The 24,677-nt window shown below is 33.7% G+C and overlaps 1 protein-coding gene and 1 long non-coding RNA gene across 5 annotated transcripts in view; one reads left to right on the top strand and one right to left on the bottom strand.

Moving 5' to 3' along the window:
- LOC134256529 (myocyte-specific enhancer factor 2C-like) overlaps nt 1-24,677 on the bottom strand; it is a 47,783-nt gene that overhangs the window by 16,868 nt on the left and 6,238 nt on the right. Inside the window, exons 2-3 of one of the 4 annotated variants that reach the window (XM_062739198.1) lie at nt 22,309-22,415; nt 13,383-13,468 (exon numbers count right to left, since the gene is read on the bottom strand). The gene's annotated coding sequence lies outside the window, so the exon portion shown is untranslated. Of the gene's footprint in view, nt 1-2,058; nt 2,209-4,169; nt 4,335-13,382; nt 13,469-22,308; nt 22,416-24,677 lie in introns of those variants that run through there. The other 3 variants (XM_062739199.1, XM_062739201.1, XM_062739200.1) reach the window with 3 other exon arrangements.
- LOC134256532 (uncharacterized) lies at nt 272-23,876 on the top strand. Its single transcript, XR_009989738.1, has 3 exons — nt 272-1,624; nt 4,571-4,639; nt 23,446-23,876. It is a non-coding gene; the product is annotated as an uncharacterized LOC134256532 (long non-coding RNA).

The raw sequence follows: 24,677 nt of genomic DNA, 5'->3' as shown, positions 1-24,677 counted from the left end.
CACAGCAAGATTACAGGTTCTAAATCTATATAGCACTGAAGTTCATTGACCATGCAAGACAAATCAGCAATATTTTGGATTTACATGTACATGTATATATAGTCCCTGATTCACATTTTTACTCATCCTTTGACCTTCAGTCCCATTAAATATATTTATATGAGAAGTAAAAATTTCTCTCTTTTGCACTGATAAACTATTGGACTTTTTTCAAACTGCATTGAAAATAAATATTTAATAATAAATGTGTTTACTCTGAAATATGGAATGACATAACCAGTTTTAAAACATGTCTGACATATGGAGTGCACCCCAGAGGGTAATACTCGTGATGGGGCGACATTTGTAAGCCAATGTTCAGGTCATGTCCCTTCAACAAGGACTTGATCCTCCAAATCATATTTTCCTGCTTAAAGTGTCAAGAGGTACTGTATCTATTGGGAATATTCGCAAGTTGAATCAGATTTAGATCTTAAAGGGATCTGTCACCAAGGTCTATGTCAAAAACCTGAGATTTTTAAGAACTGAAGTATTGATTGAATTTAAGTTAACCAAGTCTACGTTTGGAATCATAGATAGTGTGTTAAGGTTTAAAGACAGCTTGTTTAAGGGTCGCAGGTTCAAGCGGTTCTTTATGCAGCCAAGTTGCATCAAAATTTGACATTGCAAGTTACTGGTTTATGTGGAAAAAATTCCAGTGGTGATAACAGCCAGTAAAAACATTATACAAACTTTTTCCCATCCTACAGGTACCACAGAATAATTTAGAATTTTCAATTCAGTAAATATTCATGGATACTTTCATTAAAATTCACCACCCAAATGATGTATTGTAGAGAGGCCTAATGCTGCAAACTCTGTGTCATGACACAACGCCAACTGCAGATCCGCAAAAACAGGATTCTTTAGAAGTTGTTTTTCTGCCTTGTTTAAAGCGCTATTCAGGAATTTGTGATGCCTGAAATGACATATCTGACAGCTATAAGAATAATATACTGCATACAAAATTAGCTTATCTAATGCCAGTACCGAGCGACCAGACAACTAAGATTTTGTTTTTTTCCCATTATGTACACAGTTGCAGACTTTTAATAAAGATCAATTCCTCCCTTTCTCTGTCAATGTTCCTTGACACAATCAGGTATTTATTTAACTTGCACTTCATAAACCATATTGGAGCTCAATGATATCACGTTTGATATATTGATGATGGTTATAAAAATAACGGAGCTGTGGAACACTATAGCGACCCACCAGAATATTACACAATTGTAAGGCTGCCAGATTTAGCTATCCAGTTTTAGAATACAACTTATCTAAATTTGCCCACTGTCAGAGCTAAAAATATTACGCTACTACGACGAAAATATCTTTTTGTCCTACTACAAATTCTTCTTACGAAAATAGCCAGAGCAAGGATAAATACAGACAGTATTTACAATCTAAAATTAAAGCAATGCTGTCTATAAAGCCATACACAAAGTCATTTTCTCCCAGCAGTTTTTTTCACTTTCATGGAGTAAGGGAGTTTTTTCTCATGAAGGCAGTGATTTCTTTACAATTTTGCTGGATTTCATTAAGTATTACATAAAACATGTGGACAAGATAGATGCCGTAAAGTCAGGTAAGGATATTTATTTGCCAAGCTTTCAATTTATTACAAACAAATTCTTCATACATCCAAGTGTTTTATAACTACCAATTTTTTGACTTAGAGAATATGGCAAAAAATCAATTTATTTGTCGCGATTATGCAAGTTAACGATTAATGAGATAAAAAAATCATATTGTTCACAAATTCTTCTCTAAATTTTTAGGTAAAGGGTTAAAAGGTAAACACATTTATCACCTAAATGATGTCAGAACAGTTACATCTACAGGATGTACTGTAGACATTGTTTTGTGGAAAATTTCTGTTGTAAACAATGTCTTGACAACAATTAGTCTGAAATGATTCATCCGTCCATAACGTCTACGTGAAATTTACAAAACCCCATACATTGTATAACTCATGACAAACAGGTTACAAAAGTGAAATAACATGCAGTTAATTATTACCTAAATGACTGGATCCTTTTGACTCAGCGATCACTACTGACCCTCTTAAAAGCTTAGGCTCAAATACATAGCTCATACTCAAAACTTGAGTGACAGTATAGGAAGTGAATTTGACTATGAAGTTAAATTTCCGTGTACGAGAAAACAAGGTCACTCTCGTTGAGCTCCGGATGCTCAGCGCCTTGTCATCACTGGTACATCAATGTCTTATTTTCCTGGTGACAATCCACTTCATAGTTGCATCGACATTTGCGACTTTTTTCAAGGAATGTCGGCTGCATAATTTCCGCGTCAGCTTCTCAGTGTAAAAGCACCAACCGAATTCTGGCGCAATTATAGAATACCATGTCTAAAATCATCCTGCTGTACGAAGTTTGGTTGAAATCTATCCAGAAATGCTAGGCAAATTTCCAATTAAACTGAACTTTTTAAAATATTGAATAAAAACCAGGCTCTTCTAAAATATTGAATTTATATGATGCATATTTAGTAGTCTACAATGATTTCTATGGGTGAGGAACTTCAAAAAGGACACCTCAAGATCATTAAAATGTATGAATTGTTTTACGGACAATGGGAAGCTTCAATTTATCCCCCCCCCCCCCCAGTTGCTAGATAATAATTGTTGAGTTATCAATTTCTTTCTCTCAAATTATTTTTGTATTCAAAACCACCATTCATAAGCACTAACTCCAGAATTATGAGGTCAAAAAAATTACCCATCCAACATTGGCACAAATTCTCTTCATTTTGACCTGCTGTACAGTTCAGAGTTCTATGAAAGCATTCGTCATTGGACAATGGGTGTGTTTGCAACAGAGTTTTCTGACATAAAAAGTAGATTACTGAAAATCCAAAGAACATATTAATTACTGCATTACCTACTCATAATAATCATAACGGCAAGTGTGTGAATTGGAAACAATAGGACAAAGTACTCCTGCACCTGGAACCAGATAAACCCAATGATCTAAAGGGGAAATGCTATCACAAAGTTTAGCAAGCACTCTATGCTTAAATAGTATCATCAAAAAGTAGTTAATGTGGTGCAAATATATATTTTCACATCAAAACAGGACACTGATGATTTCAATTGATATTCTATGCCTAAGCCTACCTAGTACATGTATTTCACTTAATATACCAATGCCCGTGATTATTATTAATATGTGTATAAATTCATGAAAATCAGTGGTTAAAATCATTATCATTTTATTAAAAAGAAAACAATTTTGTTCTAATGCTTAAATCACCTCATATATGATTAATTTCCTTAATTAATCAATAAATTTTCATTAGCAAATCTTATTGTTTTTCTAATGATGCCACTTGCATATGTCAATATCATAATAGGCCAGAATTATATTTTAATGAAACAGACCTTCAAAGCATCAATTCTAAGGCAGCAAACTAATTTGAAAACCGTACAAGCCAAATTCTACTTAATTTTTATCTCCCTATTAATTGAGTTATCCCATTAAAACAAAAAATTTAGGCCCCCCCATCCACCTTATCGTTAATGGCCTCGACCCCATATTTCCAGGGAGGGATGAGTCATTCGTGTTTCTAAGCAGTGGTTAGATCTGACGGCACCCCAATACACACATACATACATATATATCAGACATGATCGTCTCTCCACTAAATAGCTATCACGATTCATAAGCATTTCTAATGATTAAATCTTGTATCAATTAGCTTGTAGGAAGCAAATGATGCATTTAGATAAATCCTCTTAATAAACATACCTAACTCAAATATTTTTAGTCTATACTGGTTTAAAAAAAAAAATGGATAAAATGAATTCATTGGAATTTTGCATTTAGAGTAATCCTAAACATATTAAATGCTCCCCCAAAATGAACAAAAGGAAGATCTATTCTATTCAACTGCTGTTCGCATATATACTATACTTAACGTTGTTGATAAAAAAAACCTCTTAATTTCAATACATGTACACGAAAATTGTACTCTGAAATGCATAAAAATGTATATGTACAGAATAGGAATTCAAAATCCTAAAAGTACTCTCTCTCAGATAAAAAAAATACATAAAATACCCCTGCCCCCTTAAAATGATAGATGAACCAAAAAATCCAAACAAAACTTACATTTATAAACACTCTAATTACGTAAGGCCTGCATCTCTATATAACAGCTTCTGGTGTGTAAATAAATTCCATTATCTCCTAATATCCAATAAACATATATAAAGACAACAAAGAAGCTTGAGAAAAAATGCTGAAAATCGCCAGGTAAAAGCAGTGTGCTGTTGAAATCTATGATATCACATATGTACAGACTTCCCTAATGAAATGCGAGCTTGACGTCATGGCAACTCTCTGCCTTCTTTTCTACTCTTATTGCTTGCCACCATGTGGTAAATTTTTTCTTCTCACAATGCACCATCTTCTTAAGCAACAAAGATTTTAGTGATACATCAGAATATTTCCAAAATAAAAAAATGTGTATCAAATGTAAGCTTATTTTTTGTGATTGATTTTTTTTTCAGAGCTTGAGTTGTGCACTGAAAAAAAGGCAGCTAGCTTCATCTCCATACTGCATCACAGATTCTGTTCGCGTAGGTATTAATTGCTTTTTCCCCCCTAGACATAAACAAACTTGAATGATCAAAATAGCTAATAAAAATAAATTTCAATAATTAGAACTTGATGTTTATTCCTTCATTAAAAACAAAAGTACAAGCAAACCATTTTTCGTGCAAGACATTTTTTGGGACCTTAATTCAATTTGCATAAAAAAATGTTCAACGCACAGTGTTTCAAAGGAAATTAATTCAAAACCAGAAGTCTCTGTCGAGACTGTAGCTCTACTGGTTTGTACTTATAACAAAGGATGAGAAAATAAGCCATTGCCATCAGACCAAAACTGTAGGATGACTAGCGTTTTATAGGAATTTCTATGAAAATTCTATTTTGAGTAACCATGGTAACATCGTTCATCGAAATTAAAATCCAATGCACTATTTTATGTATCTTAGTGTAGTCTACTTGTGTGCCAAGTAACATTGAAATCAAATCAAAACTGTGGGAGGAGTAGCGTTTTAAAGAAATTTCAAAGGAAATTCTATTTTTAGTAACCATGGCAACACCGTTGATCAAAATTAAAAACAAATGCACTGTTTTATGTATCTTAGTGTAGTCTACTTGTGTATTATGTAATATTGAAATCAGACCAAAACTGTAGAAGGAGTAGCATATTAAAGGAATTTCACAGAAAATTCTATTTTTAGTAACCATGGCAACACTGTTCACCAAAATCAAAAACTGATGCACTATTTTATGTATCTTAGTGTAGTCTACTTGTGTGTCAAGTAATATTGAAATCAGACCAAAACTGTGGGAGGAGTAGCGTTTTAAAGAAATTAAAAAAAAAAATTGTATTTTTAGTAACCATGGCAACACCATTCATTGAAATCAAAAACTGATGCACTATTTTATGTATCTTAGTGTAGTCTACTTGTGTGCCAAGTTATATTGAAATCAGACCAAAACTGTAGGAGGAGTAGGGTTTTAAAGAAACTTAAAAGAAAATTCTATTTTTAGTAACCATGGCAACACCGTTCATCAAAATCAAATACCAATGCACTATTTTATGTATCTTAGTGTAGTCTACTTGTGTGCCAAGTAATATTGAAATCAGACCAAAACTGTAGGAGGAGTAGGGTTTTAAAGAAACTTAAAAGAAAATTCTATTTTTAGTAACCATGGCAACACCGTTCATCAAAATCAAATACCAATGCACTATTTTATGTATCTTAGTGTAGTCTACTTGTGTGCCAAGTTATATTGAAATCAGACCAAAACTGTTGGTGGAGTAGCATTTTGAAAAATTGTTTACAGACAGACGGACGGACGACGGACACACACATAAGCTCTTCTGGTCTCTGACCAGTAGAGCTAAAAACGTTGAGATGATTATTTTGTGTAATGAACACACACACACTCTAAGAGAGGTGAACATAAGTACACTTGTGTTTTGTCTTCACACACACATTCAAAACAAGGAAGATAAAGTCATATTTTTAGCACCACTTCCTACCTTGTATAGATTCCACTTAAACTGTTGACTTCAAAAAAAAAATAAAAATCAACACAAAAATAGTAGAATACTATACACTGCCATTTTTTTTAAAAAGAAATATTTACTATACAGGTTTAATGCTGTTCAGTCACAGTGAATGTACTTTGAACAAAACATTCTATGCATGCAAGGTCCTTAATAGGTTTAATTTCCTAATTCGTCTGGATTAATTAATTAGTGCCCCCTATACCGGACGCATAATAAAACCACCTGTTGTCATATTCATTTATTACCAGCCTGCCACAATTTCCTCGAAGTTTTTGGACCAAGGCCCACATTTCAAAATGTTCCTTACATATAATGTTATTACCTGTACCTGTATTAACATTCTTTTAATTCAAATCAATATTTTTCATTTTACTTGTTCCCCCCCCCCTTCCCAAGAAAGGGGTGAAATATGTGTATTCCGATATAAATAAGATATTTTTGTGGGGGAAAAAGAAAGAAATAGATGTGTCAGTGTGAAACAAATGCCAAAGCTGAAAAGCATTTCCCCCCTTAATCTATGAAAATCTGTATAGAGATATGCACTTTCTAAAGGATGGAAATGAGCCCAAAATATCTAGAATTCATATTTCTGTTTTTCTTTCCTCTTGAATGTCATCAATACAAGAAAATATTCTAGTTACATGATATTGGTAATCAATTACCACATTTCAGGAAAAACTTTAAAAAAAAAAAACTGCTGAATTTAAAAATCGAAAGGAAATAACTTTTGGAAGATGGGTCAAGGCATCAATATAAAAAAAAAAAAAACATGTTCACAAAAATCAACTCAATATCTACAAAGTACAGTAAAAAATGAGTCCAAAACAGTGAGGAATAAGAAATCTTCAAAGTTTAATGGTGATAACTTTTGAAAAAAAAAAGGTTAATAAAAGTGAAATTCGAACTTGATCTGTAAGTCATCAGCATGAAGGCACATATCAAACATCAGCTTATTATCTACAAGCAAAGTGCGAGAAAATTCATAAAACAGAAAAAAATGAAATTGTAAAGTCAAAGACAATAACTTTCATGAAAAATGGGTCAATTATTAAAAAATTTGAACCTAATTTTTTACATCCCGCAATATAATGAGGATAATCCCAAATCGGCTCTTTATCTGAAGCACAGTTAAATAAAAAAGTCCAGAAATCTTGAATGTAATGACAAAGACTGAATGACAGAGGTAATACTATATGCCCCAGTCCATTCCATGGCAGGTGTGTAAAAAATCAAATAATATGTGAAATCATCAACAATTATTGAATACTAGGATTCAAAGCTTAATTTTTTACCTGAGAAGCTAAAAAGAAAATTGAAAGATCTGAGTTAAATCTGAATTGGTCTTTATTCTTTAGCATTCTACGGCCGAACCAAGCTCAGCTCAAGAGACTGCTTATAGGCTATTGATTTATGCTTTATCTATATGCGTCACATGAATTTTTATATAAATTGATAGCCACAAATTGATTTGGCACTTAAATATGCATGGCAAATAATCAATTTCCATAAAACGATCTTAAATATGGCTTAGTTATTGCAGCATGTCAGAACAAAAAAGACCCTACTGCACATTACATCACTGTTGGCAAGGACGGTAGCACTGTTTAGTTGACAAAAAGACCCATATAAATGACCAGCGGCACATAAAAAATGCATATCAAAGAGTGGTAAATTCTGGTATGAAAGACTTCCTACCAAACATGTTATTGACTCCTAAATAACTTAGTAACCCTAAACCTGTTTTTTCACTTTTCAGTAAATTATTCTGCTGATTTCTAGATAAAATTTCATCTAAATTAATATAAAAAAAACATCCACTTACTGGGATACTTATAGATGTAATGTGGAATGTGCAACGTAAAAAAATCGTTTTTTTTTTCCTCCAAATATTAAAAATGTGTAGTAAAGTCATAAATAGGCATTATGCAAAATTCTGTGGTTAATTTGTGCAGTAATGACACTATTAATATCCGTTAATTTTTTTTTTTCGTAAGAGAACTGACCTAGTGTAGCAATCATAATGTCTTCTGTTAGCGTCCTTCTTTTCCGGATTACGGAATGAAAAATAAAAGACCCTTTTTTACTTTGACTCAGGATAATGAAGGTGACATCAACAAATTAGGCCTGATATAAATGAAGTGAAAAGACAGACGACTTGTTCAAAAGCCCTCAAGCAAGTATTAAAAGGACTCGCAAAATTATTTCCTTGATGAAATGTAATTAAATTTAGCTTTTAAAGGTAGCATGATTTACCGCTCATTTCCATAATATATGAATACCTTGACAAATGAAATGAAGCATAGTTGATCACTGACATGATTTAATGTGGACTTTGTTCAAATCTCAGCGATGAGTGACCTCGGAAATCATGAAACTTACGAGTCGAACAAACTTAATACCCCCGGAAATCACAAACAAAAACTCAAAAAAAGTTACCCACAGCTACATGTAGGAGACAAGTATAATTGAGAAATCATCAATCTCGTTTTTTTAATTAATATGCAACTGCTTGCTGTTAATGACTGATTGTTTGAACACTGTTTAGGGAAGGCAACACCACCTTGTTTGATAGCGTAACAGCATCAGATTTGACAGCAGATTCGTGACTCCCCCCAGAGCCATTTACGAAGAAACTGAGCTATTCTACATGGAATGGAAATGACTGATCAATGGGAAAACACAAACTACCTGTGTAGTGACACACAAATTCTCCTACCTTAGCCTGGTTTACACAACCTCTAGCTGAAAGTCATCAGGCTTTTACAACAATTATCATAATTCAATCTTGTAGACTGTATAAATACTTGAGATTTTATAGGCAAATATACTTACTGCTATATATATGAAGAATGTTTAAGTAAATATGAAATATGTTATTGCATGGACTTACCTTTTAAAAGCAAATGAATTTGGTAATTCCCATTAAAAAACATAATATTTTGAAGAAAACAATTTTTTAAACAACTCCCCTTCAAAATTACAAGCACAAAAACTGTGTAGTGTATGAAGATTTGTACATAGAAGGCTATACTATAGGAAACATGAATTGAGTGGTGGGCACTAGAGCATAAAGTACAGAACAAGAGGCCACCCAGCTAAAACGCTCACCTGAGCCACCTCACACTTCAACAACCTTATGTGAGAATAAAATAAACACAATAGCTCTCTTTAACAGCAAGGTTACATATCAAATACATGTACATAAACGATAGTCTATTTCATACTGTTGATCCTATGAAAACAGTTATTTTAGGTTTGTCAAAATAATATTGTGTGTTTCCTGGACCTTTGTTATGAGCCCCCATCCACATCCCTTGTTATATAAAATTGTCCATACCCACTGATACCAATGAAGTGAAAATAGCCACATCAATCAGGTTCCTGAGCAGACACTTTGAAATGGCAAGAAAAAAGTACACCCTTTCTATTCTTTTGCCACTCAGAAAGATATGAAAATAACACAGTTTTCCAGGAAGATATAAAAAAGAATCAAGAAGCCCATGAACTACCATGCTTACTCCAGTAACTTTGACCTTTTGTTTTCCATCGGCAGATCTAATAGTGTGACCTAGCTAACTCTATCCCATATTGTGTCTTGATTTGACAACTTGAACCTTCTGGACATTAGGATACTTCCATATCAGTATAACTTATAATAAGTTTACTGATTTTTCCTGTACCTGCATAGTCACTTTGTAAAACACTGATAACCCACCATGGCCCCACCCTACCCAAATGGATTTTGATCTGTGAAAAATAAGTTGAATCTACACTACCCCAGGATGTTTTCATAAAAATTTGACATTATAAGTTTGTTGATTGAGAATTTTTTTCCCTGATGTTTAACTTAAGATTATCTATTGTGGTCCCACCCTACCCTTTGGCTCAGGTGAGCTAAAAAGGTAACGTGCTTAGCCAAAGTCACTATAGAAACACTAGTGTCAGACTTGGTGACATCGCATGCAGCATTCTGGGAAAAGCCAAATATGTGAAAAGTTAATGCCAAATAGACAAGTCAATCAATACATGATAAACAAAGTGATAGGTGAGCTAAAAGCCTTGGTATGGCTATAATCATTAATACACTACAGTAGCTCAGGTTAAAAGGACTCTTTTCCTCTCTCTCTGCAGTATTCAAAGTTTGACACTGCATGAAAAAAAAGAGAAGTGTTTGGTGATTATCAATATTTGAGCAGTAATTGAAAACTTGAGGGAATGAATTTTTAATGGTACACCTACGTTATCATTTTGTTCGATTGAGGTGCAATTAAATTAAAATGCCACTGAGGTTTTCCAACTTGTCAGAGAAATTGCATTACCATTTTTATAGTGGAAAGTAGCTTTAAATTGATATTGCTCGTTTTACTGCTTGACAAAATAAAGAAAAACAATTATATTTCAGTCATCATACAAAATACTGAATATCTCCCAAAACATTCATCAAAAAGTTCTCATTAAACCAAAATGAAGCAGAACATATTAAAAATGGCCATACTTCCCAATAAACCTAATTCTTCTTTGAAATAACACTCATTTCTATCATTTGTCTACGCACTTCATTTTCCACCTTGCCAGAATTTGACACCAAATAGAAAATCGCAAACCCTTAGCACATCAAATATTCATTTTATTGACACCCACTTTGTCATATTCTCTGGCTCTTCTAAAATCATCTCGGAAAACAGAACCTACTTTAAATTGCTCTTTTTCTTTGATGTGTAAAAATTCTTTAAAATTTCACAATCTTCCACCTTACGTTCTGAATTTTTGGTAACTCTAAGGACACCAACACTTTGATATCTAGCTCAAAGAAATGGAGTGCAACACAAAATATACCCCTAGACTAGTGTAGAATTCGAACCAAAAGTAATTTTTTTAATTACCGTGTGACATATACCCACCCATTTAGAAAATTGATCTGTAAAGTAAATTCTTGCCAACAAAATTTCCTTTCAACCACTGAAGACAATAACAGTGATAGCTTTTTTCACATCAATAATTCAAATGGCTGCCTATACTGCTAATTATATTATCTCTGAGAGCAATTGGGAATATCACCTATTTTACTTTTCTATTAAGCATAGCCTCCCACAAATCTGTTTAAACCTTTTACAGACTGATTCTAGTAATTCTGATTAAGTGGTTACCGTAACTTCCACAAATCAGACTATAGCAAGAATGGTGGCATCTGCCAGTTGGTTTAATATGGGCACTAACTTGAGATTAACTTGTCTGAGCTAAGTTACTGACATGAAATGCTTATGATTAGATGATCACTCACCCCAGTATCTTTCCAACACAAGCTTGTGGTAAGGTAAACTGAAAGTGATACTGGCTTGTGGTTAGGCATTTGATGAAGGATAAAAACTTGTGGTAAAGCACCAATATGGTCACGTATTTAATGAGACAAGCTTTTGTGGAAGTACTGATAATGAAACAAGCCTGTGCTTTGGTGCTAATAAGAAAACAAGCTTGTAGCTTGGTATGATAATAAAAAACAAGCTTGTAGTTTGGTATGATAATAAGAATACAAGCTTGTGGTTATAGGTACTCATAATTAGCATAAATAAGGACAATGTGTTGTGGTCAGGAACTGGTAATGATACATGCTTGTAGTTAGCCACTGATTATGACATAAGATTGTGTTAAACCCACTGATCATGACAGAAGATTGTAGATAAGTATTAACAATGACAAAAGCCTGTGGTTAGCAACTGATCATGACACAAGCTTGTGGTTAGCCACTGACCATGACACAAGCTTGTGGTAAACACACTGATCATGACAGAAGATTGTAGATAAGTATTAATAATGACACAAGCTTGTAGTAAGGAAATGATCATGAAACAAGCTTGTGGTAAACCCACTGACCATGACACAAGCTTGTGGTTAGCCACTGATCATGAAAAATAGCTTGTGGTTAGGTACTGATAATATGTCACAAACTTGTAGTAGGAACTGATAATGATGCAAGCTTGAGGTTTCATAAGTATCAACACAACTTGTGGTAAGGAATAGTAACAATGCGAGCTTGTGGATGATCATAACTCGTGGTTGCAGGGTTCTAACAATAACACAAGTTTGTGGTAAGATACTGATTGTGCCACCAGCTTACTGGAAGGTACTGATAAAGCTTGTGGTTAGGTTCTGTTGCAACAAAGCTTGTGGGTATAGTAAGTAGACCAACCCTCATCTTTCTAGTTGTAAGTGTTACAAAGTTTGTAGTGAAGTGATTGATCAGTGCAGGTGTAAGTTACATAAACTTGTGGATAAGTAGTTAGTGAGTTCATTTCATTCACAAGCTTATTGTTCATTGTTTTAAAATAATCTCTAGTATTAGCTTCCTGTAGACAAGATTAATACAGTAAAAGTTAAAATCTTCCTATTTATAATTTATTCATTTTATTATTATAAATCAATTTCTCAGATGATTCAAAACTGTACAGCAAGAGGGAAATTAAAAATAAAATCAGTATTTCTAATGGCAACCCACTAACCCTTTGAATTTAACTATAAAGTACAATTGAACCTAAATACATCCAACATTAGTCAAGGTGTCCAGTGTTTTGTGAAGAGAGGGGGAGTATCTAGTCCTTGGAATACCAGGGTGTAGAACTGGTTTATGAACCTCCTAAAAGTTCGAACTCAAAGACTAAGTCAACAACCTTGTCAAGAAAACATTGTCCTCACATAATCAGGGCTAGTTTAAAAATCTCAATCTACAAAAGCCATTAAACCATATTTTGCAATAGCTTGTTTAAAGAAAGAGTGGTGCACAAGTACTGGTTTCCTTAAGAAAACTAATACAGGAAAAGGCTTTATATTCATTTTAAAGAGAAGTGATAAAATCAGAACTGTTTTCTTTATCCTAGATTTTGTAAAGAAATCATTTGAATCAAATTGAAAATTGTTTACCAAATAATTACCCAGCATCACAACTGAATGGTGATGCATATGTGTTAAGGTAAAACCTTTGACTTGTGGAAATTATTGATCAAACTGAAAGTCTACAGCAGTTCTGTTTTTTTCTATCCAAAACATTACCAATGACACGAGAATTAGGCTTGAACTAGAGTAAATTTACCTTTTATCAATAGACCTTTCATACTGCAGTTTACGTGTTAACTGAATACTTTATTGTTAGGATCATCGGAAGTCAACAAGATTTTAAAAAAACTATTACACACCGATAGTTGGGTCAATGATTATAGCTGCGGTCAATTAAATCTTACCTTTTAAAGACTTTTGCACTTTGGGAAGTCTATAAATATCCACTTTTCAAAATCAAATCGACATATGGAGCCGTCTTCCGATTTATCTAGAACAGAATATAAAATTATAATCCTTAGAGCTGAGACTCTTGTTTCCCTTCACTTCTACAAGCGAGTATGTAATATCATGAGGAATTCAATACTTGCTGAACAACTGACGTCAAGCCAATACTAGCAGGTCAGAATGAATTAACACACTGTTACTGCCAAGCTGCAAGATCACAAGTCACTTTTTGTCTTTTTCAATGTTTAATCCTCAGCGACAGTAAGGGCAGATGGTACATATAATTTGGAGGAAATATATTTTTAACATCTGCAAATTTTATTCTTCCTCTAATAATTCCTCAACTTTTTTAATGACAATATCTTGTCTATTGGATGAGGTTGTGTAACCTACAGAAGTCGTTATTGTCTTTTTTCGATAATAAATAATTCAACCTGTATTTCTCCATGTGGAATTAATGGAAACTCGTAAAGACAATTCACCCAAGATTATATTTTCAATATTTAATGTTCAGAAACATATTAATTAGCCTCTTAAATGTCATAGACATGCAACACATCACTGAATAAAAGAAACAAAAATGTTAAAACAGGTTTTCATCCAATATGATTCACTATCTTTATTAGATATCAATTCTTAACCATGTGGCAAATGTAATAGCTTATAAAATAATTAATCCCCTTTGATAATTATAAGTATGATAATTACACTACTCTTGTGAATCTTTGGATTTATCAAAATTTTGTGGAAAAACCTTTGAGACTGTCTGTCTCCCTTAGTTGTCCTCCTGGTGTTTTTTTCTTTACACTGAACTATATATACTGTCATTACTATACATCTATCCTTTCTACATGCAGTTCTTAAATATGATGTATATATATGTTATATATACCTCTGACAATTTTAAAAAGATATGATTTACACTTTATTTTCCCCATGTACCATGTTGTATGGTAAAATTGAGCAAATAAACTAACTGATTGTCAAGCTGATTTGCTCTGAAATTTTTTTCAAGAGTTTAAAATGTTCAAAATTACTTTCAATTTTCTTGAGATTTATCATACTTTATAGTTAATGGATACAAAATTTTCAAGCTATAACTCTTGCATTTTGCAAAATCAATATTCCCTGTGTTGATTCTGCCTTTCCAGAAAAAAACTCACTTTTTGTGTATTATAAGTCAAACTTAATTTTGGGTATTTCAGACCCAATTAGACAAAGAAAAAATTTGAGAAATCTGATTCAGGTTATCGAGGTCAAATTTAACCACAAAAAAAACTTCTTTCAAAATATTAAAAATTTCTACAATATATGAGTAAGTCAATACCCTTTTCCAGTAAAATGTAAGGAAATTAAACTTGCACTCTAATAGTCACAATATGTTTTGTAAACGGTGGGTGAGTCTGTCTGCTGGATGTTTAGAAAAACTTCCTGTTGGTCACTATAATCAAACCTCCAAGAGTTAAAATTTTTCTGAAAGGTTTCCCTTCAACAAATTCTTGTTATGAGTTTCTTGTATAAACAATGAAGTGTTAATAGGATAAGAAGTAAATGAAATCAAGAAAACATCTGCAAGCTTATGATTGGCAGTCCAGCATTGTATAGTAACACATACCATCTTCATTATTATACTGGAATTTGGTTTTGCTTATTGATGGAATTTAAACATGTTTGAGTTTTATTAATACCATATAAGTCAATGCATATATCTAAAGTTCAAATTAGAGAAACAAATTATTTCTAGCATTTATTTAATATCTATTTTTATATGATAATTTTGAAACAATCTAAATTATCGTAATAAAATTAAAAAAATTATCATTTGACTTACTTTCAGCTGGGGGAAAAAATTTTCTTTTGTGGAACTAGCTATAACAGCATGTAGAGGGATGCAGACAAATATGTGATCTCCACAGACCAAACTGGCAGGGAAATTTACAGAAGGGGAAATATGAGCTCTGCTGCCAACATTTTACATGCAAGAGACCCCTCACTTCCTATAGTTACTTCCTTTCCAGTGTCCGTGATATCGCTGGGATTAAAATTCGTAGTACCACATTGCAATAATGTAATGAATTCTTCCTTGAAATCCATTTTATCATGTTGAAAGAATTTTTGAGTAAATAATTTTTTTTTGGTTTAATGTGAAAGACATAAACATTTTGAACTGACCCTGAGTACTCTGACAGATTTATTTCCATGAATCAATAATAAATGCAGCAAAAAAAGGTACATGTTGGTGAAAAAGTAAAATATAGCACTAAAAAAATATCACACATTGGAATAAAGCCTACTTTGGAATAAAGCCTAAATATAGAAAACCTATTTGTTCTTAGTTTTTTGTAAAGGATTGTAAAGTTGTAAATATATTTTAAGTTTGAGTAAAATTGATGCAGATTACACTAGCAGCCATTAAGTCTCGGTATATATACCGACATAGCCCATCATCTGGTCGCAGTTCACCAGGGCATCTTGTATTTTTAACAAGAGTGGACATTGTTCTTTGTGTCTTACTGTATTGTGAATTATAAATCACTTGAGCCCTCTATGGCTTTAATTCGCTCCAGCAGCTTGGTTCTGACGTCAATATAATATTGGTTTCGGCTACTTTTCTCCCGAGGTTTTTTCGTTCAAACAATATGCTTTGTGTGTGAGATCCTTATCGTTTTTTTGGCATTATATGGTAAAGACATGAAAGTGGGAAAAAAATTAATAACAGTGAAAACGGATCCCCGTATCCACAGGTATAGGCTGATTTACTCGTACCTCAAATGTGGAGATCCGAGAAAAAAAAGTGTGAAGGTTAAACGTCAACAGATCACCGACATTTAGCTACCCGAGCTAAATCTGGACTTTTATGATATAACATATAAGGACTTTGTACAGTAAGATTCAAATAGTAATTAGAGAACTATGTTTGATCTCTTTTTATAGGCTTGTTATGCAGGACTTATCCGAGCAGTAATTATTTCTCATCAATAAATTGGCCACACCCAACCAAGTAAGCAGTCTTAGAGGATAAAGATCTGCAGAACATGATGTTCCTTAATCTTCTGTTAAAACAATGAAAAGAATTTTTTTGAATAAAAAAGGAAATCACCAAAAGCATACGAAAAAAAGAACCGATAGCATGTTTTTGCCTTTTCATTGCAATACTAGTAGTTCACAATGTCTGCAACAAAAGTATTCAAACCAGCTTGTTGTTGTGCCACTGTGGATTAAGGTTTGCTATTCCTCAAGCCAATCTGTACTGAAACATGCTTTTATGGATTTTAAAAACATAATACATAAACTTTCTATCGGAAAATAAAGTGAAGTCCCAAGATATGAAGATGAAAGCTATCAGCTATGATATAGTGCATAAAAAGTTGGCTACCTTGAAAAATTGCTTTAAACGTCATTTCAATCTTATCTAAGATAAAATTACACATTGATAATCAATTCATAACTGGTATAACTGAATAATTATCGTAAGCGAAAATTGACAATTCTGATGCCTACACTTCATTTGAATTTTTAAACATAGGTAATCAGAGATTACAGAGCTCACCTCAACGAATGTTGTCTTTAAATAAGGCAAAGTCACACAATTAACCAACAAAAAGTGTACATTCCAAAAATGAAAATATTCATGCAATTTTGGTCTGATACTTTGAAATAGACCTATATAAAAAATTCAAACTAGTTCTTCATGAAAACGTAATTAAAATCCAGCATCTGAAGCAAATTTGAGAGTTTTCATCCCTTGATGCATCATTTGTGCAAGTTTGGTTTATACAATGTTATATATAAGCCTTATAGCTTTTTGGTAATAGACCTGCAACCATAACTTTTACCTGGTCCATTATCTGAAAAATGTATGTTGAATTCAGCATCCGAAGCAAGTCCATTAGTGTGCATCCTAAGATATATCATCCATGCAAGTTTGGTCATTAAAGAACTCATAGTTACTTGGAAATGAATAATGCACCAAAAACTTTAACCTGTTTACTCAACCAGAAAATGTAGGTCAGATTCAGCATCTGAAGCAAGCCTGGTAGTATGCATCCTTAGACATATCATCCATGCAAGTTAAGTCATTATAGGGCTCATAGTATATTAGAAATGAGACCTGCACCAAAAACTTTAACCTGTTTACTCAACCGGAAAACGTAGGTCAGATTCAGCATCCGAAGCAAGCCTGGTAGTATGCATCCTTAGACGTATCATCTATGCAAGTTTGGTCAACATAGGGCTTATAGTTACTTGGAAATGAAACCTGCACCAAAAACTTTAACATGTTCACTCAACCAGAAAATGTAGGTCAGATTCAGCATCTAAAGCAAGCCTGGTAGTATGCATCCTTAGACGTATCATCCATGCAAGTTAAGTCATTATAGGGCTCATAGTATATTAGAAATGAGACCTGCACCAAAAACTTTAACCTGTTTACTCAACCGGAAAACGTAGGTCAGATTCAGCATCCGAAGCAAGCCTGGTAGTATGCATCCTTAGACGTATCATCTATGCAAGTTTGGTCAACATAGGGCTTATAGTTACTTGGAAATGAAACCTGCACCAAAAACTTTAACATGTTCACTCAACCAGAAAATGTAGGTCAGATTCAGCATCTAAAGCAAGCCTGGTAGTATGCATCCTTAGACGTATCATCCATGCAAGTTAAGTTATTATAGGGCTCATAGTATATTAGAAATGAGACCTGCACCAAAAACTTTAACCTGTTTACTCAACCGGAAAACGTAGGTCAGATTCAGCATCCGAAGCAAGCCTGGTAGTATGCATCCTTAGATGTATCATCCATGCAAGTTTGGTCAATATAGGGCTTATAGTTACTTGGAAATGAAACCTGCACCAAAAACTTTAACCTGTTCACTCAACCAGAAAATGTAGGTCAGATTCAGCATCCGAAGCAAGCCTGGTAGTATGCATCCTTAGATGTATCATCCATGCAAGTTTGGTCAACATAGGGCTTATAGTTACTTGGAAATGAAACCTGCACCAAAAACTTTAACCTGTTCACTCAACCAGAAAATGTAGGTCAGATTCAGCATCCGAAGCAAGTCTGGTAGTATGCATCCTTAGATGTATCATCCATGCAAGTTTGGTCATTATAGTGCTCATAGTTACTTGGAAATGAGACCTTCACCAAAAATTTAACCTGTTCACTCAACCGGATAATGTAGGTCAGATTCAGCATCCGAAGCAAGCCCGGTAGTGTGCATCCTCAGATGTATCATCCATGCAAGTTTGGTCAACATAGGGCTTATAATTCCTTGGAAATGAGACCTACACCAAAAAGTGCACCAAAAATGTTAACCTGCTCCAAAAACATTAACCTGGTCATTCCTCTGCCGAAATTGCAGCATCTGAAACTTTGACTGGTACAATGAAACACACTAGATGCATCTTCCATGCAAGTCTAATCAATATAGGACATAGAAGTACTTAAAAAGAAAACTGCTCCAAAAAACTTAACCTGGGACGCCGACACCGACACCGACGCCGACGCCGAGGGTATTACATAAGCTCCCCCAACTTCGTTGAGGTGAGCTAAAAATACGAGATAACTGATTTGGTGCTAGAAAGCAATCGCCATCAGCACAACAGAGCCTCGCCAATCTGTAGCGAGAAAAACAATTGAATGTAATTGGTATACATTCATTTTCCCTTACATCCATAGGTAACCATAGTAATAGGATGTCAACATAATAGGTTTAAAACAAACAACTGCTTTTTATAGTACTTTCAATCGTACATGGCACTACAGCCTTAATATAGTACTATAGTCTTAATCCTGACAAATCTGTAATTGTTTATAATTATACCCAGGGTGGAAAATCGCATGGGATCATACTAATGAGCTGGCACGGAGCAAGGGGGTTAAAGGTGTGGCTTGTTACAGCTAGCCCTATGTACTCTACTGTAGCTATTACGATTGGAACCCTTTACATAACATGTTATTGATTTCTGCTGGAACACAGGGAACTTGCACTATATTACGTCAATGGCTTGCCACTACACTTTGCATGTGATAATTACCCGATCAGGACCAGACAAGTCCGCACAAAGCCAAGTTTTTAATTTGATTACACTGTCACTGACAGTTAAGCTTTACATCTACTCTACAATTTGATTGACTGCTCGACTGTGACCAAATAAGTCGCCCACTCCATTGCAAGAGAATGATATATACTAAATATGGAGGACTGCGGGTCTTTTTCATCTTCTCTGGAAAGGCAAATTAGGTGGGCTACTGTGAGATTAAAAGAAGATTGACTTAGAGATGGGCAAAGATCCACAAGATCATAGGGATGGATCTGATTTGTATGGAATCAGAATGAGGTTAAAGGTCATCCACAGCTTTAGGTCAATCACACACAGTGACCTTCACATTAAATACAAGATATCGGCAAAATGATCTAATATAATAAACTTTCTTATCATGCTAAAGTTGTATTGGGACTGTAATTTAAATTTCCTGATACACTAGCAATGTCACAATGGACATACAAGTGACAAACATATTGCTTTTATCCAAGATTGATAATTGCCTACATTTTAAAAAAAAAATTTGCTACATAAAATGAAAGCAATTATTTAATATTTTACTATCATCTGTACAATTTTGGTCTATATATCATCAGTAAGAACTATATCAGGCAAGAAAACTGACAAAATCATATGTGCCCTTGTGTATGTTAACATCAACGTTTTTGACCTTTAAGTGACCTTAAATTGTTGGGGCAACTTCCTTGAACTTTTCTCTTCCTGTGTGGCAAATATTGATAATTAACTTTTGAAGAAAATATTATCCCTGACATTTTTATTGATTGATCTCTTTAAGACCTGACATGAAACCAAGTGACCACCACGAATATAGTCCTCACGTTTTTGCATTATTACATAAAAGTATTGATGTAGGGAGAAACTGGCGGACATGATAATTGCTCTTTAGCATCCATACTTATCACAGGGTCTTATTTAGAGATCATTATTCCTTACATTTGGACTCCCTAACATTTATTAGACTGACTACATTTCACTGTCTAATAACCAGTAACTTTCCAAGAACATTCTACTTACAGTGTCTTGACCAAAAAGAAACATTCTGTTTATTTCAATTTTCCACTAGAAATTCATACTCTTATTTATTCACCTTCAGAATTGCAATTTATCTGTTATGGACATTTTTTTCAACTTTTTCTTCTGAATTTTTTACTTTTATTTTACCTCTATAGATAATTTAACTAGTTTAAAACAATCAGAATTAATGCAAAATGTTACATGCATTAAATTTTAATTAATGCTATTAATATCCCTCGTGTTATATTAAAATAAATTTTGGGTTAAAATAAACTGGTAATCATCTATATAAAAACGAAATTAACATATGCACATTAAGAAACCCAGTTACGACCAGTTGTCAGTGGATTTGTATAAAATGTCATTCAAATGACAAAATATTGGCATATAAATCATACATGTTAACTCTCCCGATTTAGGCGGGAGTCTACCGCTTTTTCACTCCATCTCCCGCCTACCGATTTAATTCAGAAATCTACCGCTTTTCTACAAAAGCTGCGTCTAAAGTATTTTTGGTTCGCTTGGGTATCCATTTTTGAAGCCACTCTCATAAAATCTCGCTAGATATCGCGTGATTTGACTCGGAATCATACAAACGCTTTTTTTGTACATAGATTTCAAGCACGGATTTGACAACGACAACATCATAAGACTACCAGTGATTACATTGGTTACGATAAATTAATCAACATCCCTGCCATGAAAAAGGAGATATAGCTTTTAAGAATTAGATGAAAACATTTGACATCGTCTTTAAAAGCACAGAAGCTCACAACTTTATCAATAAAGTCATTAGAAATCACTCGATTGACCAAGCCATGTGGCACATCTCTACTTTCATTTTCGATCATCGCAGGAAATCTGATTTATATAACGAAAGATACGAACTTGTTTTAGATCTAGATTAAACCATGCCATCATTTGTTTTGTTTAAAAACTGAATGAACATTCAGAATTATTGCTTCTAGGCTATTTCAGCAAAGATCACTCTTCAAAAGGCTAAGTAAAGCAGCCAATCCAAGCAAAATGATGAGCATGAAAAATATTTGAATTTGTACAATTTATGTCAAACTTAAGGTGTTTCTGTCTTCTTCCTTGCTGTTGATATTTAAGATTGATTAGTGTAGGTACCTGATTTCATTTAAGGCTTATAATATACATGTATATTACATGAAAGATATCGATAACCCAAGCGTTAAACAACACGCGCGCAATGCTACCGCTTTTGAGGTCTGAATCTCCCTCTTTTTCATCACAATAGGTTAACATGTATGTATAAATTATAAGGTTCTTAGTGCAAACTCTTGATGTTATGCAACTCAAATCTAATTCTTTAACTAACTGTCCAATGGCAACAATTGGCATCTCTAGACTGTGTGAATCCCTTTTTACACAAAAAAACCAAACAAACAAAAAGCAAACAAACAAACAACGAACAAAATACTATATTCATCCCATTTGGTACCTCGGGCACTTAAAAAAAGGGTGTGTGCACCCACTGCTTTTGTTACAAAACTTGTTACAAAAATGTATAACTTTAAAATGTAAAAACTATACTTAAATAAGATGTGAATTCCAAGAAAATAAATTTATAAAATACTGTCAATGCATAGTGATCTTATTTGTTCAATTAATTAAACAATGAGGTAAGAAGTATTTGAAGAAGAAAAGCTCTTAATCTTAGCTGATTAAAAGAGGTCATGTAGCAACTATGGGTGCTCAGTAGGGTGTATATATATATATGGTACTAGTAGCACAATACTCTACAGCTGAGTCCATGAAAAAGCAAAAAATACTTACAAAGATTCTTTAATGTCCCTGCCTTCTTCCTCTATCTAAGCCACATTTTGCTCTGTATACTGGAGAAGAAGTTAAAAAGTAGATGATATCCTTCAGCTATGAGTCACCTAAAAAAGAAAAAAAAAAACATGATGTTCATATTCACACTGGTTACCTTACAGAATAATTCTAAGGGTCTTCAAACAGTGCACAGAGGCCAATATTCCACTCTCACCCGAGTTGTAGTTAATTTTTTCTCCACGATCTTCCTGTTTAATTTCCTTTCTTTATAGCATTGAAATATCCACGTGTAATTACATTTTCTTATATAACATATTAATGCAGGAATTGATGTTGAAAAAATAAGTCTGTAAAGGGTGTTTCATGACATAAACCAACTTCATCCATTTTCTATGTGTGATTAAAGGAGATATAGGATAGACACAATTCATGTTTTCAAATACTGTCCAAAATTTCAATGAAAACAGACAAGTATCTCTTCATCCAAACAGCTTCTGGCAATTCTTACACCGATTTTCACTCAGCATCTGTCTTTTTGAACTAAATAAATGCTTGTTCTCTCAGAATAGCCAAAGCTAAAGCTGTGAATAGGAGAGCAAAGTGCTATATCTATCTTTCAAGTAAAACAATGAAAAAGTCTGTAGTAAGAAAAGTTATTTCAATTCTGGTCTTCACATACAGTAAAACATGCTTATTGTGAACATGCTTATAACGTATTGATTCTTATATAAGCAAAATGATTTTCATTCCCAATAACATAAAGATATATTGTAAACTTATTGTTGGATATAATGAATTATATGCTTCTAACCATGATAACGAAGCAAAATTGTGCATCCCTGGCACTCTGTTATAATTAGCATGTTTTACTGTTAAATGCTAAACACGAAGTGGAATTTCCAACCTTTAATAAACGTATTTCTATTAGTTCAATCAGCATAGAATTGATTGCCATTTTGACTAAAACTGGGAATAAAAAATCCTAGTGATAAACGAAACAGTTTCTTGATGCCAACTTCTCTCAATATGCATAAGAGTGGTATGAACTTTGACCTTGCTGAGAGTTTTCCAGATAATTATGAATTTGCTATAATTTCTTACTCGACTTAATCTCGGCACTTCTTGGTATATCTTCAGAGCACTCAAGACAAGAGAAAAAGGACAGGCAATTTAAAGAAGGAAGTGGTGTGAAGATGACACATTTCCTGCCCAAGTCAGAGAACTCTGCAGCCTGCAGGAATCAATATATACTTGTCTACAACCAATCAGCCAATACACTGTGTACCAAGGTTGGCAAAAGAAGATTGTGAACTTAAAACTCAAGACGGGGAAACTTCCAAGCAAAGAAACTTGCTTTTTATCAGTTTGTGCTTTTCAGCAAGATCTGATTCTACAATGCTGCATTTTATATAAAGAAAATGTTCAACTTTTATTGTTTTGTCAATTAAATTTGCAAAATTCATTGTCATAATATGTATTTATTGTTTGAATAACTTTCAACCTTTCTATTATTTTATCACTATATTAAGTCCACTGAAAAAATTGTGAAATAAAGCAACTTTTACGATCTTCAATGTTACAAAAAATTATTTTAGAATGAAGCTATGGCCATCTAGTGATTTAAAAAAATGTAAAAAGTATGGCTTGATTTCCAACAGAAAAAAAAACTAAGTTTCTACTTCAAGAGGGTCTTAAGTGGTAATCAATCATTATTAACAAAGATCACTCTAAAACACTCATAAAAGGCAGTACAAGAGCCAAGTCTGCAAACTAGGAGAGAGACGTCTCTTGTTACTCTGGTAGAAAATGATGAAAAATGACTTGCTGAAAGAGTAATAATGTCACGGCTCTTCTAGGCAGACGGATGCCCAAAGAAATTGTTTTCAGAGGGCTCTGTATGCTAACAACCACTTAGATATTGCTTCTATGCAAATGTTACCTGCAACCAAGTCCAAAAAGCAATATATTGTTCTTCAGTGCAGATGGTCCAGTCTTGGATGCAATTATGTGCAATCATAATGCAACTCTTGGGGTAAAATGAAATGCAGAGGTACTCCAAGCTCCAATGGATCATATGTCTGAAACATAATACAGCTCTTTGAACGTGTACATTCACCCCTGGCTCCCTTTGTTAAAGGTGAGGACTGTCGTGTGACAATATTTTTTCTCTGAATAGAAAACCTCCATGTCCACTAATTTAACACTGGACAATGGGAGACTGCAGAAGAAATGCACCCGGCTGTGATTATGTGCAGCCAGGATATCCCCCCAATTATTTATGTGCGGAGGTGTGTCACAGAACATAATACGCTTCAAAGCCAGGTTGCATCTCATTAATCTATACTGCAGTGACCATCGGTCTCTCTCTT

Source organism: Saccostrea cucullata, unplaced genomic scaffold, assembly GCF_032062105.1.
Source record: "Saccostrea cucullata isolate Sc308-1 unplaced genomic scaffold, CSIRO_AGI_Scuc_v1 ctg90, whole genome shotgun sequence".
Classification (NCBI taxonomy): Eukaryota; Metazoa; Mollusca; class Bivalvia; order Ostreida; family Ostreidae; genus Saccostrea; species Saccostrea cuccullata.
This window is presented reverse-complemented; position numbering and strand designations above follow the sequence as displayed.